The following is an 18,147-nucleotide window of genomic DNA, read 5'->3' on the forward strand; positions in this document are numbered from 1 at the left end:
TCACTGACTGTGTGTTATTACTGACTGCACACTGTAAAAGCTCCTGTCTTATATTGAGCTGTGATGAGGCCCTCTCTACCTTTGGTTCCTGCTACAGTCGTCAGGAACTATTCAGGAAAAGGTGATTTAAACCTGAGACAATTGTTTGTCCAGTTAACTTACTTAAAAATCTGCGAGTCCATGGCCAGATTCTGACCCTTACTCTAAAAATGAACCTGAAACATATTTACCATGCAAATTCTCAAAATGAATCACTTGTCCAAACATACTCACTTTTGGATCTGTCTCTGAAATCTCCTGCCTTCCTAAGGCACCTGCCTGCTAAACAGAATATTTCTAGGTCAGAATCAGACTCTTACTCGAAAATTGAACTTGAAACAGTTTTACCATTCGAATTCTCACTTTAAAGCAAATTCCAAATTCACTAATATACTTACTCAGTCTTTGTATCACTCAGGCCAATGTCTCCTCTCACTGACTGTGTGTCCATTACTGACTGCCTACTGTAAAATTCCCTGTCTTATATTGAGCTGTGATGAGTCACTCTCCATCTCAGCTTCTTGCTGCAATAACCAAAAACTAATCAGACAACGGAGGTTGACAGTTAACTGACACTAATGCTGCTCATCTCAGAATCTGACTATCGCTCTAAATGTAAACTTGAAACAATGTTCAGTGTTTTGGTATTTGGTTTTTCAGTGTTTTAGTGTTCAGTCTTGGTTGGTGTTTGGGGGTTTCAATGTCGGTGGAGTTTGGGGATTCAGTGTTTGTGGGTTTTGCGGTTCAGTGATTTTGGGATTCAGTGTTTCGGAGTTTCATGGCTCAGAATTTTTGGGGTTTTCGGGTGCAGCGCTTTGGGGATTTGGGGGTTCAGCAAGCACTTGAGTAACATTCCCTTTTGCTATCACAGACCGGGAGACATCACACAACGAGGGATCTGAGGAACAAAGTAGTCGAGATTCCACTCGGCGTCCATCCTTTGTGAGAGTTGGATCATCAGGCTCAGGTACCTGACTTGTCAACTCAATTTGAGGATAATCTTATCACAATACAACTTCATCACGGAGATTCATTCAGTCTGTCAGCGAGGGGAGTGGACAGAGTCTGATCCTCGAGCCTTGCCCCTCCCTTTCCTCCCACCCCTACACAACCCCTCCCTCCAATCCACCTCCATACCCAGTTCTCACTCCCACCTCTAACCCTGCCCAGGGCTTTGTGTGTGTGTGTCTGAAGCATTGTCCTCTCGATGTTACAGTAGTCCTGGACCTCAGCAACGTCGACTCTGACCAGAACAATGCCGAAGTCCAAGCCTTGTACATCGGGAAGAACAAACTGGACACTCGCGAGGAAAAGGAGGCCCATCTCCAGCAGGTGAGGGGGTTCATCCTGCAGTCATTCTCAGGCTGTGGGCATCACCTTATCAAAAACCCGAGTCAGCATTATTTAAGCATTTCATTGATTGACCATCTCCAATTGGCATTGAGTCGAGGGCAGGGATAAGATTTCCCTTCCTCACTCTCTGGTAGGTGTTTGATTGAACTGATAGCGGTGAGTGGGGAGTGAATTTCCGAAACGCTGAATAAGGAGAGAGTGAGCTGGTGTGGAGGGGACAGGGATTGTTCGGGTGTAGAGGGTGGGGGGGGGGGGGGGGGGGGCATGTTTCTCCCTCGTGTTCAGGGAAGGAATTTCCCTCATGCTAAGGGGCCCATCGATGTCTCCTGAGATCCCCTTGTCAGTTGCTCAGTAACAGCGTTCCGAATCTCTCCAACCTGACTCCTCAATTGTCCATTCCCAGGTACACGAAATGCTGAAAAAATATCTTCACTGCAAGAAGCTGGTGCCAAAATTACAAGTGGATCCCGGTGAGGAGAAGAAGAAATGACCCGGAAGATCCGGGTTGGTCAGCGAGTGGGTTGCAACCAGATTTCTGGACTGAGGGACAGTCTCCGGGAGCATGAGGATGTGGGCTCATTGGTGGTGGTGTGTGGGGTGGGATGTTGTATTTCAGGGTTATTATTTAATTTTTGGTTTGGGTGCTGAATCATCATCTGTGATAGCTTTTGATATAACTCGAGAAGAATTGTTTTATGATTTAAGACCATAAGAGGTAGGGGCAGAAATAGGCCATTCGGCCAATCGAGTCTGCGCTGCCATTAAACGAGATCACGCCTGACCTGATAATCCTCAACTCCACTTTCCTGCCTTTGCCCCCATACCCCTTGATTCTCTTACTGATTAAAAATCTGTCTATCTATCTCAGTTTTCAATATACTCAACGGCCTAGCCTATACAGCCCTCTGCGGTAAAGAATTCCACAGATTGACTACCCTCTGAGAGAAGAAATTCCTCTTCATACTCTTACCCTTACTCTGAGATTATGCCCTCTGGTCCTAGACTCTCCCACAAGGGGAAACAGCCTCTCAGCATCTACTCTATCAAGCCCTCTAAGAATCTTATGTTTCAGTGAGGTCGCATGACATTCGTCTAGACTCGTGAGTACAGGCACAACCTACTCCACCTCTCCTCTTAAGCAAATCCCACCATCCCCGGGATCAACCTAGTGAACCTTCTCTGGACTGGCACCAATGCCAGTACATCTTTCCTTCAATTTGCGGATCAAAACTGTTCACGGTGTTCTAGGTGTGGTCTGACTAGTGCATTGGACAGTTGAGAAAATAAGACGCCTGAAAGGTTGGGTATTGCAACTGGTAGTTAGCAATTCAGTTACTATACATTTTGTCCTGTTCACTTCAGAAAGGGGCGGATCACATGAGAAGCCTTTGAGAGAGGATTCACTGGGCTGATTCCTGGGATGAAGGAGGCTGCCTTATGGAGGAAAGGTTGGCCAGGTTGGGCCTGTGCCCGTTGGAGTTTAGAAGAATGAGAGGCGACCTTATGGAAACAAAGATACTGAGAGGATGTTTCCCCGTCACGTGGGGTGGAGAGGGTCCTAAGGGTGGGGTGGGGGGGCTCTGTTTCAGAACAATGGTTCTCCCATTGAAGACAGAAATGAGAAGGAATTTCTTCTCTCAGAGAGTCGTTAGTCTGTGGAATGGATTTCTGTCCCCCACAGAGCAGTGGAGGCCGGCTCATCGAATATATTGAAGGCTGAGTTAGACAGATTTCTGCTCGACAAGGGGGTCAAATCGTTATTTGGTTCGCTGGGGGCGGGGGGGGGGGGGGAGGCACAGGCAGGGAAGTGGAGATGAGGCCACAAGCAGTTCAGCCACGATCTTGTTGAAAGGTGGAGCAGGCTCGAGGGGCTGAATGGCCTAATCCTGCTCCTCACTCCCATGTCCGTATGCTCCGATTGATCTGTATTCAGAGCTGGTGACTAACCCTTTTGAATTCTCAACCAAAAATTGGCAGCTTTTTGTCTGAAGCTTTGCCTCTTGCGTTTTATTCATTGATTAATGTTTGCTGAATAAATGTGACATCTGGCATCCAGCGTTTTAAATCCATTTGATTTGAGAGGTGTGTTATCAGTGAAAGAAAGATTTGGCCCTCCTGTTAGATGGGAGTCGGCCAGACTGTAAAACCATAATGTATGATAAGGAACTACAACCTGAACTCATAATCCACACATGAAGGTTTCATGGTCTGAATCCCCCTTTAACCACCAGCTCCTGAGGTAACCCCCCTTGCCTCATTGACCCTGCTACCCTCACCCAGGAGCGGCAGCAGCCAATGGCAGTCTCACCTTCAAACATCGCAGCACACATTGGTCAGCAGCCTAGTTCAACAGGCAACTGACTTTTTGGCAGTTCACTGTCAATCACCCTTGGCTGAATATTTTTTGATGACAGCAGTAGGAAGCTCAGCTAGAGAGTGACTCTCCACAGCTCAATATAAGATAGGGACTTTTAAAGTGCACAACCAGTAATGGGCACACAGTCAGTGAGGGGAGTCATTAGCCTGAGTTAGACAGACACTGAAATGAGTATTTTTGTGAATCTGGTTTAAAGTGATAATTCAAAAGTTAAACCTGATAGAAGTTTAATTTTAAAATGAGAGTAATTTTAGAGTAAGAGTCTGATTCTGACCTTGAGATAACCAGTTGAACAGATACCTGCCAAAAGAAGTAAGAGAGGAGATTTCTGAGACAGAGCCAAGGGTGAGTATGTTTGGAATTTTGGTTCAATGTGAGAATTTGAATGGTAAAGCTGATTCCGGTTTAGCTTTGGTGTGAGAGTCAGTTTCAGACCTAGAGCTAGCAGAATTTTAAGTGAGTTAAATAGTTAAACCAGCTGCTCCTAAAGAGAGTGATTCGTCACAGCTCGATATAAGACAGGGACTTGTAATGTGTACAGTTAAGGCACACAAAGATTACATATGATTGTTAAATATTCAACAAAATCCTCAACTATGTACATAAGATGTTAAATATTAGGCTTGTTGACTGACTGACAATTGATAATTACACACAGAATAATGAATGTATTATTACACACAGGGGAAAAACACACAGCAGGGATCGCGAACGCACACACGGTGGGGATTTGTAAAGGTGTGTGTGGTGTGTGTGTAAGATTCAGGCAGTATATATTGGTAAAGGTGTTTGTTTCTATGTCACTCTGACAGTTATCCAGTAGAGGGTGATTGTTAAAGGTGTGTGTGTGTGTGTCTGAGTGTTTGTGGGTTAATGTAATTCTGACAGTATCTAGCAGAGTGTAGATTGGTAAAGGAGTGTATGTGTGTGTGAGTGACAGAGCATGTCTGAGTGTCTGATTCTGACAGTGTCCAGCAGAGGGTAGATTGCTCAATGCAGCTCACCAGCACCTTCTCAAGGAACAATTAGAGATGGGCTACAAATGCTGCCAGAGGCAGCAACACCCACATCCAGAGAATGAATAAAGAGTAAGCAAGTACCTGAACTGCTAACCAAGACACACACACACAGACACAGACACACACACACACACACACAGACACTCCAGTATTTAATCTTTTCCATGTTATTGCAACTCCTCCGCCCGGCCACCCTGTTTTGTGCCTTCGGCATCCTTGTGGAATGCGCCTTTGCAAAGTTCTGGAGAGAGATAGTGTTTTTTGTTGGGGTTCATTCCGAGCAGTTCTGTGACACAGGACTCTGTGCTCCATGGGCTTTTCCCAGGGACAAACACTGAGACAAACGTCAGCTGCAGCTGGAGAATCACCAACTGGACTAAAGCCGCTCTTTGCTCTGCCTGAAACCTGCTGGTCCTCCAGTGTAAATACTTGTTCTCGAACGAAAGTGGCAAACTGCCACATTCCAAGGTCCCGGACTATGTGTTGAGCGATGCACTCTACATTTTTGACAGATAAAAACAATGGAAATTATTAGACTGCCAAAAGACAGGAACTGGTATTTGCTCTCTCTCTAATTTTTTTAATTATTCTCTCTTTCCACTTTATTATTTGCATTCCTCTATTTGCTCACTGAATTGCTTTCACTCTCTATCTCTCTAATTTATTAATTGTATTCCACCTTTACTTGTACACTGTTGCTCTCTCTGCATTTTATTAATCACATTCCCGCTCCATTTGCACAATGTGTTTCTCCCTCTAATTGATTAATTACATTAATCCTCTATTTACACACTAGCTTTCAATCTGTCCACTCTAATTTATTAATTAAATTCCTCCTGAATTTGGACACTATGCTGCTCTGCCTCTCTCTCTCTCTAATTTATTAATTACATCTCCTTATATTTATGCACTGGGTTGCTTTCTCTCTCTCGCTATTCATTTTTACACCTCTTTTGCTCACTGCATTTATCTCCCTCCCTCTCTCTAATTTATAATTTACATTCCTCCGCTCTTTGCACACTGGGTTGCTGTCTCTGTCTAATTCATTATTTGCATTTTTCCCCTACTTTTGCACTGGGTTCCTCTCTCTTTCTCCAATTCATTAATGCATTCTTTGCAAATTGGGTTATTCGCTCTATCAAATTTATAAATTGCATTCCTCCTCTATTTGCAGACTGGGTTATTCTCTCCCTCTCTCTTATTTATTAATTGCATTCCTTCTCTATTTTCACACTGGGTTACTCTCTCTCTCTCTCTCTCTCGCTCTACTTTATTAATTAATTTCCTCCTCTATTTTCACACTGGGTTACTCTCTCTCTCTCTCTCTAATTTATTAATTACTTTCCTCCTCTATTTTCACACTGGGTTGCTCTCTATATCTCTAATTTATTAATTAATTTCCTCCTGTATTTTCACCCTGGGTTACACTCTCTCTCTCTAATTTATTAATTAATTTCATCCTCTAATTTCACCCTGGGTTACACACTCTCTCTCTCTCTAATTTATTAATTATTTTCCTCCTCTATTTTCACACTGGGTTACTCTCTCTCTAATTGATTAATTAATTTCCTCCACTATTTTCACCCTGGGTTACACTCTCTCTCTCTCTCTAATTAATTAATTAATTTCATCCTCTATTTTCACACTGGGTTATTCTCTCTCTCTCTCTCTAATTTATTAACTAATTTCCTCCTCTATTTTCACCCTAGGTTGCACTGTCTCTCTCTCTAATTTATTAATTAATTTCCTCCTCTATTTTCACACTGGGTTACTCTCTCTCTCTCTCTCTAATTTATTAATTAATTTCCTCCTCTATTTTCACACTGGGTTATTCTCTCTCTCTCTAATTTATTAATTAATTTCCTCCTCTATTTTCACCCTAGGTTGCACTGTCTCTCTCTCTAATTTATTAATTAATTTCCTCCTCTATTTTCACACTGGGTTACTCTCTCTCTCTCTCTCTAATTTATTAATTAATTTCCTCCTCTATTTTCACCCTAGGTTGCACTGTCTCTCTCTCTAATTTATTAATTAATTTCCTCCTCTATTTTCACACTGGGTTACTCTCTCTCTCTCTCTCTAATTTATTAATTAATTTCCTCCTCTATTTTCACACTGGGTTATTCTCTCTCTCTCTAATTTATTAATTAATTTCCTTCTCTATTTTCACACTGGGTTACTCTCTCCCTCTCTCTAATTTATTAATTAATTTCCTCCTGTATTTTCACACTGGGTTACTCTCTCTCTCTCTCTCTAATTTATTAATTAATTTCCTCCTCTATTTTCACACTGGGTTACTCTCTCTCTCTCTAATTTATTAATTAATTTCCTCCTCTATTTTCACTCTGGGTTGTTCGCTCCCTCTGGGTTCCCTGGGAATCTTGGCTGCGCGCGCAGCTCCCTCCCTCTTGCGATGGAGCGCAATAGTCGCTCGCGCTAACGTCATATGTGCCGGAAGCCCCGCCCTTTTTTGCCGTCGCCATTGGAGATCGCCTCTTCCGGTCCCAGCCTTACCTAAGATGGCGGCGGTGGTGATCCGCTTTGGAGCCGGGATGCGCGTGCAGGGTGTGTCCTAACTCCCCCTGGCACCACGGGGAGAGGCCCAGGCTCTATTTGCGGCCTGGTCCCGGAGGCAGCTTCTGTCGGGGCCTCAGAGGGAGGATTATCCAATAAGTGATAGAAATTAGCCGGAGGGCAACCGATAATCGTCAATTAACCATTAACATCCCCTAAACTCAAATGTTCAAAAATACTAATTAATTCCCCCAAATATTAACATAATCCAACATTCAGCAATTTACCTGAGGAATCCTGATACTTTCTATCAGATAATTACAATTCAAAGCTTCAATTCATCATTTGGCGGGTTTCATTTCAATATTAAATTCATATCAATTCAATATCAATTGAATTCCAATCACATTTAAACAGATTCAATGTTAATATTTGTATAAAACTTACATTTAGGTAAATTAAACAGTTTTAATTATCATATTTAGTTGAAATTTGTGTTTGTTCTGTGAATTAACCTATTAATTTAACTGCAACATTTAAGGCTCATTGATCAGTTTGTCCAAACTGGTGTTTTTTTCACTCTGTCGATTAACACATTTAATCATCTCATTGAAACATGTTTGTTTGATCTGTCAATTGAGATTTTTAATGTTTATATTTACTTCGTCTAATATTGTGTTAATATCAGTTCACACATTCAGCCTAAACTCGAGTTTGTTCAATCAGTTAACTTGTTAAATAAAATGTTTTCCTTTTTCTAAACTGACATTTGTCCTGTCAGTTAACATATTTAATAATTAGATTTAATTTATCTAAACTACCTTTGCTGGTTCTGTTAGTGAATCTCTTTCACTTTTGTGTTCAAGTTGTCTAAACGTGTGTCTCTTCTGCCAATTAATATAGTTATTTCTAGTATTAAATTCATCTAAACTCGTTCTGTTTCCTCAAAGATTAACACAGTCATCAGATTTAAAACGTGCTTGTTGTGTCAATTAACGTACCTGATCTTAATATTTAATTTATCTAAACTTGCGTTTGAATCAATTGGCAGATTTAATAATCATATTTCAATTAAACTTGCATTTGTTCTGTTCATTTAATTTAATATCTGTTGATAGGTTGTTTAATGTTCATAAATATAAAAACATGTCCCATCTCTTGTGACACAGTCACATGAGGGGACATGTTTAAATAAATTTTGAAACCTTTAGTTCATTAATTACAATTACTTAATTTTCAAATTTAACATTGTGGCTGATTTAATTAATCTTCATATTTCTGTCAATTAAAAAAAATAATAATCACTTTTACTTCTTAAAAACTTGTGGTTGTTCTGCCCCTTAACACATGGTAATAATATTCCATTTCCCTAAACTTGTGTGCCTTCTGCCAATTAATCTTTCAGCAGATTTATTCAATTTTGATATTGAATTTAATATATTTTGCTATTCATCTATATTAATCAGTAAACAACAGCTCAATCTAAATAAAAAAAAAGTTTGCATTTAATAATAACTTGGATTCATATTTAAAAGCATTTAATTTTTTTTAAACATGTGTTTGTTCTGTCAATCACAAATTCTCAAATAACTGATCTGTTAGTCTTGATACGATTGTAATGGTTTGTAAGAATTAGCATAGATTAAATAATAACTCGACTGCAATTTTAATAACCGTAGTTATGTAAATTTGTGTTGTTCCATTAAATTAGCACAAGTTACTGTTTATTATCCTGGCCAAATCTTTAATAATCAGAAAACATTTGGAAAATATATGGAATAACTTAGCTTAATTGTAATAACATAACTGATGTAAACTTGACTTTTTTCTGCCTAAATAATACATCAGGTATTCAGTATTTATAATTAATTGATTAAAATTCGCGTTTGTTCTCTAAATCAACATATTCATTAAATAATCCATCATTACTCTTTCCCTGTCTGTAACTATCAATAGTCAAACAGCAATCTAAATATTTAATGCTTTATGTACATGTTTAAGAATCGTATTGAATACTTAATAATCATATTTAACCTTTGAGTTCACAAAATATTTATTATTCTGCTTAGAACTGTGCTAATCACTAAATAATCTGGAAATATTTGTGCAGTCTAAATAATAATTTCACTTGTTATTTAATATTCATAGTAAATTTCTTTAAACTTGTGTTCCTTTCATATATTAACACATGCAAATTAATTCTCTACTACAGTCATTACTTTGGAATAATTAATTAATCATCATCCACGCTAACTAAATATTCAATGTTTGGACCATCGAACGTTTTGGCTAAATATTCTGGGTGTTCAATAAATTATTCCGAATCAATCAGTAATAATAATCTAACAAACAAAATACTTTAACACGTCGGTGAACGTTTAATAATTTAGCGAAAAGTTTAAAAATCAATCTCCACCTTTGTTGAGGTATGTTTAGAAAACTCTCTTAATGATCCGGCAATGATGCGGAAGACTTTTTCTGTATTTACTTAACCTAGTTAATTCTGAAATAACTATTTAATCACTTTATCCTTTATCAGATCTCGGCAAAGCAAATCCAATCACATCATAATTGTAACTATTAATTATTAAATCTAATTACATGATAATCGGTGAATAATCCTAGTCTTTTGAGAGATTATCTTGAATTGGTCATTAATAACTAATGGTTAACCTAAAGAACCAGCCTCCAATGAGCATCATTCCACGAAATTGTAATTAAAATTTGTTATTCTAATTCGTTAAGAAGCTCATTAAATAAGCATCAATTAAGAGACATCGGCTTTCAATGATAACAAATAATTCATGAATTGTAGAGACAATTATTGAGCGAATGATTAATTTGAAAAGCTGCACTTCAAGCGAAGTCGAGAATTAAAAGTCATTGTTCACCAATCGATGTGAAATTCATCTCAAATACATTGGCAGCGATAATCCTTCATTGCAAAGTGAGGCACAGGGCTTGGTTCAGTCGAAACCCGATTTAATCCAGGCGATTGCAGATATAGAACAATAATCCCCTCCTGTGCTTTGGACTAATTTATATTTCTAACAAACAGGGAGTGTGGGTGAGGCAAAGAAAACTGGAGTGAAGAATGTGGAGCCAAGTGTAAAAGGAGCGCTGGGACAATCAGTCTGAACTGACTGGAATATCAGCCCAGGGGGTGTTGCAGAGGAGGAGAGTTATCCCTACATGGCGGATGATGATGGTTGGTATAGACGGAGGCAGCGGGAGGACGACAGCTCGCTGGGAGAGCACTCACGGTATCAGCCGAGAGTCAGGGTGAGTTGGAGGGAGAGGAACATGCGGCAGGAGTTGGAGCATGACCAGATGAGTGCGGAGGAGACCAATGACTCGCCGATTGAAACGCAGGAAAGTATGGACACCATTCGAGGTTGTGTGGCTTCACTCTGTATCTAAACCCGTGCTGTACCTGTCCTGGGAGTGTTTGATGGGGACGGTGTAGAGGGAGCTTTACTCTCTATGTAACCCCGTGCTGTACCTGTCCTGGGAGTGTTTGATGGGGACAGTGTAGAGGGAACTTTACTCTGTATCTAACCCCGTGCTGTACCTGTCCTGGGAGTGTTTGATGGGGACAGTGTAGATCGCTGTTAGTTTTGTGTATTAATTCCTTGAAGCAGTTGGCATTCCAACCCTTCCTCATCCATCAGTGATGCTCCCATTCCCCTTCCCGGACCTGAGCTTTCCTTTGACCGTGTCATTGCAGAGACATCCTGGCAGGTGTTCTGTGGGAGCGGGTGGAAGAAGCTTGCAATTGGTTCACTAACTATCGCTGCTATCTGTGCAATCATCGCCGTTATCTTGTACAGTGAAGGTAAGGCCAGCTATATCACTGAGGCGATATAGAGTGAGCAGGGCGGAGGGTGGGTGCATGAGGCACAGACACACACAGTGAGCTGGGCAGGGAGAGAGAACAGGGCAGAGATACAGTCAGTGGGCAGGACAGAGAGAGCAAACGGGACTGATATGGTGAATCAATGTGTCAGAGATACAGATTAAGCAAGCGGGACACAGAGAGAGAGAGAAAGCTGGGTAGATATTTTCTTCTTAATGTAATTATGCGATGTGGGTATCGCTGGCCATATCCAGCATTTATTGCACACCCCTCATTGCGCTAGAGAAGGTGGTACTGAGCGGCCTTGTTGAACCACTGCAGTCCATGTGGTTTAGGTACCCCCGCAATGCTGTTAGAGATTGAGTTTTAGGAATTTGACCCAGCGACAGTGAAGGAAGGACTGATATATTTCCAAGTCAGGATGATGAGTGGCTTCGAGGGGAACTTCCAGTTGTTGGTGTCCCCATGTGTCTGCTGCCCTTGTCTTTCTAGACGGTTGAGGGTTTGGAAGGTGCTGTCTAAGGAGCCTCGGTGAGTTTCTGCAGTGCATCTTCTACGTGGTACACAATGCTGTGTGTCGGCAGTGGAGGGAGTGAATGTTTCTGGACGTGGTGCCAATTAATTGGGCTGTTTAGTCTGGTGCCAATCAATTGGGCTGGTTGAGTGTTGTGGGAGCTGCACTCATCCAGGCAAGTGGAGAGTATTCCATCACACTCCTGACTTGTGCCTTGTAGATGGTGGACTGGATTTGGGGAGTCAGGAAGTGAGTTACTCGCTGGAGGATTCCCAGCCTCTGACCTACACTTTTAACCACAGTGTTTATATGGCTAGTCCAGCTCAGTTTCTGCTCAATCATTGCCCCCAGGATGTTGACAGTGGAGGATTCAGCAATTCTGATGCCAGTGAAGACAAGGGGCAGTGATTGATTTCTCTTGTTGGAGATGGTTATTGCCTGACACTTGTGTGGCACGAATCATACTTGCTACTTGTCAGCCCAAGGCTGGATATTGTCCAGGTCTTGCTGCATTTGGACATGGACTGCTTCATTATCTGAGGAGTCGCGAATGGTTCTGAACATTGTGCAATCATCAGCGAATATCCCCACTTCTGAACTGATGATGGAAGGAAGGTCATTGATGAAGCAGCTGAAGATGGTTGGACCGAGGACACGACCCTGAGGAACTCCTTTAGTGTTGTCCTGGAGCTGAGATGACTGACCTCCAATAACCACAAGCATCTTCCTTTGTGCTAGGTATGACTCCAACCGGCAGAGATTTTCCCCCAGATTACAGTTGAGATCAGTTTTGCAAGGAGTCCTTGATGCCAGACTCGGTCAAATGCTGTCTTGATATCAAGGACAGTCACTCTCACATCACCTCAGGAGTTCAGCTCTTGGGTGTATGTCTGAACCAAGCTGTCATGAGGTCAGGAGCTGTGTGACCCTGGCGGAAACCTAACTGACTGTCAGTGAGAAGGTTATTGCTAAGCAAGTGCCGCTTGATAGCACTGCTGATGACCCCTTCCATCATTTTACTGATGATGGAGAGTAGACTAATTGGGTGTTAATTGTCTGGTTTGGATTTGTCCTGCTTTTTGTGTACAGGAAACATCTGGGCATTTTTCCACAAAGCTGGGTAGGATCCAGTGTTATAGCTGAACTGGAACAGCTTGTCTAAGGGCGCGGCGAGTTCTGGAGCACAAGCCTCCAGTACTATTGCCAGAATATTGTCATGGCCCATAGCCTTTGCACTATCCATTTCCTTCAGCCGTTTCTTTATATCACGTGGAGTGAATCGAATTGGCTGAAGTCTGACATCTGTGATGCTGGGGAACTCCGGAGGAGGAAAAGGTGGATCATCGACTCCTGGCTGAAGCTTGTAGCAAATACTTCAGCCTTATCTTTTGCACTGATGTGCTGGGCTCCCACATCATTAAGCATGGGGATATTTTTGGAGCTCTCTTCCATGTATGACCTGATGCCATGAGACTTCATGGAGTCCGGAGTTGATGCTGAGGAGTCCCAGGGCAACTCCCTCCCGACTGTATACCACTGTGCTCCCACCTCGGCTGGGCCTGTCGTGCTAGTATCCAGGATGGTGATGGTTGTGTCTGGGTCATTATCTCTAAGGTATGATTTTGTGAGGATGGCTGTGTCAGGCTATTGCTTGACTCGTCTGTGAGACAATTCCCCCAATGATGGCACTAGGGCCCAGATGTTAGGAAGGAGGATTTTTCAGGGTCAACAGGGCTTAGATTCCCGTTGTCGTTTCCAGTGCCGAGGTCGATCCAGTGGTCCATCCGGTTTCCTTTCCTATTTGTGACTTTGTAGTGGTTTGGTACAACTGAGTGGGTTGCTAGGCCATTTCAGAGAGCAGTTAAGAATCAGCCACATTGCTGGGAGTCTGGAGTCACATGTAGGCCAGACCAGGTGAGGGCAGCAGATTTCCTTCATTTGACTTTTAATTCCAGATTTTATTTAATTAAAATTCTACCATTCCCACCTGTCATTCGAGCCCTGCTCCCTTGAACATTACCCTGGGTCTTGAGGATACCAGGGACAAGACCACTACACGTGAGTCGGTGGTGCACAGAGAGACAGAGAGAGAGAGAATGGAGAAGAGGGAGTGAGGGGGAGAGAGAATGGGGCAGGGACATTGCAGGGGTGAAAGGGAGATTGAGCCTGCTGGCAGTACACGGTACGAATACTGTCACTAATGAGAGAGCGCTGCTCTGTTGGAAGGTCACTGCTGAGGGAGCGCCGCACTGTCGGACGGTCAGTGCTGAGGGAGCGCCGCTCTGTTGGAAGGTCATTGCTGAGGGAGCGCTGCACTGTCAGACGGTCAGTACTGAGGGAGCGCTGCTCTGTTGGAAGGTCATTGCTGAGGGAGCATCGCACTGTCGGGCTGTCAGTTCTGAGGGAGCGCCGCACTGTCGGACGGTCAGTACTGAGGGAGCGCCGCAATGTCGGACGGTCAGTTCTGAGGGAGCGCCGCACTGTCGGACGGTCAGTACTGAGGGAGCGCCGCACTGTCGGACGGTCAGTACTGAGGGAGCGCCGCATTGTCGTACGGTGAGTACTGAGGAAGCGCCGCACTGTGGGACGGTTAGTACTGAGGGAGCACCGCACTGTCGGACGGTCAGTAGTGAGGGAGCGCCGCACTGTCGGACGGTCAATACTGAGGGAGCGCCACACTGTGGGTCGGTTAATACTGAGGGAGTGCCGATTTAGATATTAAACTGATGCTGCCATGTTCCTCCTGGGGTGAAATTGAATTATCCCATGCCAACTCGTGCCAGAACAGGGCATGAGATCTCCCCGCCTGTCTTGAGGCCAACAATTATCCATCTAGCAGGTCAGAGACTGGGAATCCTGTGGAGAGTAATTCACCTCCTGGCTCCCCAAAGACTGTCCACCATCTGCAAGGCACAATTCCAGAGTGTGACGGAATATTCTCCGCTTGCCTGGATGAATGCCGCTCCCACAACAATCAGGAAGGTCAACACCATCAGGGAAAAAGCAGCCCCGCTTGATTGGAACCCCATCCACAAACATTCACTCCCTCCACCACCAATGCACAGTGGCAGCAGTGTGTGTACCAACTACAAGATGCACTGCAGCAACTCACCAAGGCTCCTTCGACAGCGCCGTACAATCTAACAGCACTGTGGGTGTACCTACTCCACATGGACTGCTGCGGTAGAAGGTAGCTCACCACCACATTCTCAAGGGGGCAATTCGGGATGGGAAATAAATGCTAGCCCAGCCAGCGAAGCCCACACCCCATGGAAGGAGGGAGAAAAAAGTCTGATCAAACAGGTTGTCTTTCCATGATCACCAAGCTGTTTTGGTGATTTTTGCCGTGCAGAAACTCTGCTTCCTCGATGAAGGTCCCAGCGCTGAACACGTTCCTGAAGCAGTTCGGCAGGGCTAGGGGATGGGGGTTTGGGATGTGGTCCCTGGGTGGGGGGGGTGTCCCTGGGTGGTGGGGGTGTGTTCCATGGGGTGGGGAGGGGCGTGTGGTGCCCGGGGCTAGAGATACCTGCAGTCCTTTCATTCCCTCGGCTGCTCTGTCAACAGGTGCGCGGATGAAACAGGAGATCTTGTTGAAACAAACAGCCCTGGACGCCGCCCTCAACAGGTACAGCAAGGTCAGCGACTCCATGAAGCTGGAGCTCACACAATCTGACTGTGCTCATTACCAAGACACCTTGAGGAATTGGCTCCGCTCCTTCTGCAAGATTATCAGTAAGTTTTGGGCCTGTTGTTGCTCACAACGAGACAGCAGGAAGTTCCCTCCCTCTCTCCCTGTGCAACTATTCCCCCACATGCCATTTCCACAACCCCCACCCCATTTCCACAACCCCCACCACTTTCCAAAGAAACGCCTTTTTTTTTGCAAAAATATACTTCATTCACAAAGTATCTTCAACAACATTTCAAAATCACCATCAAAAAATTACAATAAGGTTCAACTTTTGCAACGTGTATCACAAAATGCATCAATACAATAAATGAATATTACAATCATTTGCAGACATTCATTTTCAGCTGTACAGCCCGAGGGGATTTAAACAGTTCCCAGTCCCTTGTGCACGAACACGCTGACACCTCCGCACACTCACATGCACACACATATGCACACACACAGAGGCAGAGATGAACTCACACCTTCTCTAACACTCACTCATACTCTCTCCCTTACTCCTCACACACACTAACACTCGCTCCCTGCCTCTCACTCACATTGGACACACTCGCTCTGTCTCACTCACATTGGACACACTCGCTCTGTCTCAATCACATTGGACACACTCGCTCTCTGTCTCTCATACACATTGGACACACTCGCTCCCTGTCTCTCACTCACATTGGACATACTCGTTCTCTGTCTCACTCACATTGGACATACTCGTTCTCTGTCTCAGTCACATTGGACACGCTCACTCTCTGCCTCACTCACATTGGACACGCTCGATCTCTGTCTCACTCACATTGCACACACTCGCTCCCAGTCTCACTCACATTGGACACACTCGCTCCCTGTCTCACTCACATTGGACACACTCGCACCCTGTCTCACTCACATTGGACACACTCGCTCCCTGTCTCACTGACATTGGACACACTCACTCTCTGTCTCACTCACATTGGACACACTCGCTCTGTCTCAAACTCACGCACAAACTGACACTCGCTTTGTCTGACAAACTAACACTGACACTCGCTTTGTCTGACAAACACACGCTGACACTAGCTTTGTCTGACAAACACACGCTGACACTCGCTTTGTCTGACAAACACACACTGACACTCGCTTCGTCTGTCAAACACACACTGACACTTCCTTTGTCTGACAAACACACACTGACACTCGCTTTGTCTGACAAACACACACTGACACTCGCTTTGTCTGACAAACTCACGCTGACGCTCGCTTTGTCTGACAAACACACGCTGACACTCGCTTTGTCTGACAAACACACGCTGACACTCACTTTGTCTGACAAACACACACTGACACTCGCTTTGTCTGACAAACACACGCTGACACTCGCTTTGTCTCACACACACACTGACACACTCGCTTTGTCTCACACACACACACTGACACACTCGCTTTATCTCACACACACAATGACTCCCTCGCTTTGTCTCACACACACACTGACACACTCGCTTTGTCTCACACACACACACTGCCACACTCACTTTGTCTCACACACACTGCCACTCTCGCTTTGTCTCACACACACACACTGACACACTCGCTTTGTCTCACACACACACACTGACACACTCGCTTTGTCTCACACGCACACACACACTGACACACTCGCTTTGTCTCATGTACACACACACACACTGATACACCAAACTCACTGACACACTCGCTTTGTCTCTCACAAACATACACACACAGAAAAAGTATTTCTCACGCACACAGACTCCTTCTCTCCCTTACACAAACATTGACACTCACTCCCTATATCACACACCAACATACTTTCTCCCTCTCTCTCATAAATGCACACTCTGTCTCTCTTGCACCCACTCTCTCACGTATTACGATTAATACAATGTCACGCACTCAAACACCGTGACTGTCTCTGCCATTGCACAATCCCACACTCTCTCTCTCCACTGTCCTCTCCTGCATATGCTCGGACGCCATCATTCCCACTCCACCGCCCAGATTAAGAGCCATTGGTCGGTGTATGATGATGAGTCCGTAGTGCCGCCATGGTGATGGTTTGTCCTCCTACGTTCAGCACTTGTAATGTCGGTCTTCTCCTCATCATGACTGGTTTAATTCTCTCCCTGGCATCCCCAGATTGTACCAGTGAACTGTGCCATAAGTATTGGGCCCCTTACAAAGGCAACTTCTACTACTTCTCAAAGACCATCCTGGGCTGGGAGGAAAGCCGACAGAACTGCATATCGCAGGGCTCCGAGCTTTTGGTGATTCGCAGCAAGGAGGAACATGTAAGTAAAACCTGAAACTGTGTGCACTTGTCCTGGGAGCGTTTGATGGGGAGCGTGTAGATAGAGCTTTACTCTGTATGTAACCCCGTGCTGTACCTGTCCTGGGAGTGTTTGATGGGGACAGTGTAGAGGGAGCTTTTCTCTGTATCTAACCCCATGCTGTAACTATCCTGGGAGTGTTTGATGGAGATCGTGCAGAGGGAGCTTTAAACTATATCTAACCCCGTGCATTATCTGTTCTGGGAGAGTTTGATGGGGACAGTGTAGAGGGTGATTTACTCTGTATCTAACCCCGTGCTGTACCTGTCCTGGGAGTGTTTGATGGGGACAATGCAGAGGGACCTTTACTCTGTATTCTACCCCGTGTTGTACCTGTCCTGGGAGTGTTTGATGGGCACAATGCAGAGGGAGATTTTCCCCACTGTGGAATAATTTAATATAACAGTGTAGAATGTAGCCATTCGGCCGCCGTGCCTGTCCTGGCTATTTCAAAGAGCTATCTAAT

The 18,147-nt window shown here is 44.1% G+C and overlaps 1 long non-coding RNA gene across 1 annotated transcript; it reads left to right on the plus strand.

Moving 5' to 3' along the window:
• Positions 1 to 11,050: 11,050 nt before the first annotated feature.
• LOC144673261 (uncharacterized) lies at positions 11,051 to 17,612 on the plus strand. The gene is made up of 3 exons (XR_013574277.1): positions 11,051 to 11,137; positions 15,237 to 15,404; positions 17,491 to 17,612. It is a non-coding gene; the product is annotated as an uncharacterized LOC144673261 (long non-coding RNA).
• The last annotated feature ends 535 nt before the right edge of the window (positions 17,613 to 18,147 follow it).

This window comes from Cetorhinus maximus, unplaced genomic scaffold (genome assembly GCF_964194155.1).
Source record: "Cetorhinus maximus unplaced genomic scaffold, sCetMax3.hap1.1 HAP1_SCAFFOLD_321, whole genome shotgun sequence".
Classification (NCBI taxonomy): Eukaryota; Metazoa; Chordata; class Chondrichthyes; order Lamniformes; family Cetorhinidae; genus Cetorhinus; species Cetorhinus maximus.